Below are 2,947 nucleotides of genomic sequence, written 5' to 3' on the forward strand. Positions count from 1 at the left end.
ACAACCGGGTCTACAGATGGTTGCTTGGAGGTGGTCCAGTACAAAATGAACGACCTACGTTCAGAAACCGTAGGCCCTGGCATAAAAAAGGCACTAACTCTGGCGTGGATCTTACAAGCAGCGATAGTGACTTTATAGTTTCAGAAACGGATGAGGCAAGTGGATCCGGAGCCGTCCCTTTAGGAGGACGCAAGGCTGCAAAAGGCGGGCGGCCACCCGTCGAGGGGGCCAAAATCAGAGAGGGCAGGGAAGTCAGGAAAGCGGCGACACTTGCCGCGACGAAGCTGAAAGTTTAATCTTTAATTTGTCAGACAGGACTTTATCTCCAGACGAGAGGAAGGTGTTAAATTTGGGTCTCAGTTTTGTGCCCACGAATCGGCACAACGAATTTAACTGGAAATTGAACTTACACAGATTTTCAAGAAAGCTACGGCTGAAAGAACATTTCCAGCATAATTCTGTTCAAATACCTGACACCATTTTCACACCATTCCTGCGTCAGAAATCAATGTCCAATTACGACCCTGTCTCCACTAATGGATCACTTAAAACCTTTTCAAGGCTGATGGATGATTCCGTGACCCGTTTCTTTGCCACTCCACATACCATCCGTCCTAATTTGTCAAAAAGGGAGCTACTTGCTCTGAAGTCACTGGAATCCGACGAATCTATTACAATTCGCCCCGCAGACAAAGGCGGGGCAATTGTAATTCAGCGTATTGAGGATTACCGTACTGAAATAGTTCGGCAGTTACAAGACCGAGATGTTTATAGCAAACTCGCTAGAGACCCTACAGCCCTGTATCAAAAAGAGCTGTTTGGGGTACTTGACAAAGCCCATCGAGAAGGCAAAATTCCACCTAAAGTATGGAAGGCGATAAGAGTTCAACATCCAAAAGTCCCGGTCTTATATACGCTGCCTAAGCTGCATAAAGACCCCGTCAGACCCCCAGGGAGACCAATTGTCTCCGCCAGAGATTCTCTTTTACAACCAACATCACAGTTACTGGACAGTATCCTACAGCCTCTTCTCCCCCTCCAACCGACGTTTCTGAAGGACACTACCTCATTTCTCATCAAACTTCAAGAACTGGATAACATCCCCCCTGGAACTTTGCTTTGCAGTATGGACGTGTGTAGTCTCTACACTTCTATTCCCCATGAAGGGGGACTACGGGCCATGAAGGACTTTTTGTCTACTAATCTGGACAATGATGCATTTGACCATGTGTTGTTCCTCGGGTTGTTGGAGTTAACCCTGAGGCGCAACTATTTTCTTTTTGATGGAGAATTCTACGCCCAGCACAGGGGGTGTGCCATGGGATCTTCCGTGGCACCCTCCTATGCTAACATTTATATGTTTGCCGTTGAATTTGATTTATTCCTCTCTGACCCGTCCACTAGGGGGCACATGTTGATGTACACCAGGTACATTGACGATGTGTTCCTGTTGTGGACGGGCGGAGAGGAGCGTTTTGTCCAGCTCATGACCCATGTGAACAACATCAGTCCATTTATCAAGTTTACATATTCTTACCATCATGAATGTCTACACTTCTTGGATGTCCAGGTGCAATTGAAGGATGGTAAATTAAGTACCAGGGTGTACAATAAAATGACGGATCGCAATACATTGCTGCGTTCTAATAGCTATCACCCTCCATCTTTGAAAAGAGGCCTGCCCCTGTCGCAGATGATTCGAACAGCCAGAATCACCAGTGACAGAGAGGAGGTCCCAGAATGCCTGGACCAAGTTGTCAAAAAGTTTCAGTCCAGGGGTTATAACCAACAGGAGTTATTAAAAGCTAAACAGAATGTCCTACTGAGGAACAGAGGTGATCTATTGAAGTCCTCCAATAGGGACAATACCAAAATTATCCCACTGGTGAGTGATTTTTCCACAGCGCACCCAGTGTTACAGAGGGCCACTAAGGCTCTTTGGCCTATCGTCTGTACCGACAAAGACCTCCCTATATTTAGGGATAAACGACCCATTTTAGCCTACACCAGAGGTAGAAACCTCAGAGATCGCTTGGTGAGATCCGATATCACAGGTTTTGGGAAAAGTCTGCACCCGAATGTGTATGTAAAACCAGCTGGGTGTTATAGTTGTCATGATTGCATCACATGCAAATTTATCATCCCTTGCAAGACATTTGCTCATCCCCAGTGTGATAAGAAGTACACCATCAGACATGTACTAACCTGTGATACGGCCTACGTGGTCTACATGATCAGGTGCCCGTGTGGCCTGTGTTATGTGGGCCAGACCACCTGTAAGTTTAAGCAAAGAATGGCAGGTCATAGATCTGCCATTGGGTTGGCATTGAATGGTCGCGATGTTGACCAGCCAGTTGCGAGGCACTTCAAGATGGCTGGCCACTCTTTGGAATCTATAAGATACTTTATGATTGACCATGTGCCTCTGTCGATGAGAGGCGGTGATCGCGCTAAATTACTGCTATTGAAAGAATCACAGTGGATAGTCCGCTTGGGAACCACTAGCCCTGGCGGTCTTAATGAAAAGATCAACTGGAACAGCCTTATTTGATTCGAGAGTAGGAGGGAATTAATATTGATCTTTTGTTGGATTTGGAACACCTGCTCTCGAGTATTTAGGGAGCCAGTCTCATCCTAATAAGATTTGGTGCTTCATATTCCTGGTCCTCTTGGATGTTTAATATAGAAGTATCTTACTGTTTGCATAAATTGTGCTGGTTTTGTGGATAGATTATAACCAGCATTTGCTTGTATAAAATGCACTTAATATTATTCTGTTGTATACTGCACTGTTTTGTATTTCTGCTGTTTTTTGTTTATTTGGATGGTACTTTGGGATGAGTGAGGGCGCCGCAGTGGTTTATCACTACAGTGTGCTTCCTACAGCGTCATCCCTGAGCCATTCCGCTTTTTGTTTTTGTTTTGATTCATTTTATTTATGAGGTGT

This window comes from Crinia signifera, chromosome 6, assembly GCF_055691185.1.
Source record: "Crinia signifera chromosome 6, ASM5569118v1, whole genome shotgun sequence".
NCBI classification, from domain to species: domain Eukaryota; kingdom Metazoa; phylum Chordata; class Amphibia; order Anura; family Myobatrachidae; genus Crinia; species Crinia signifera.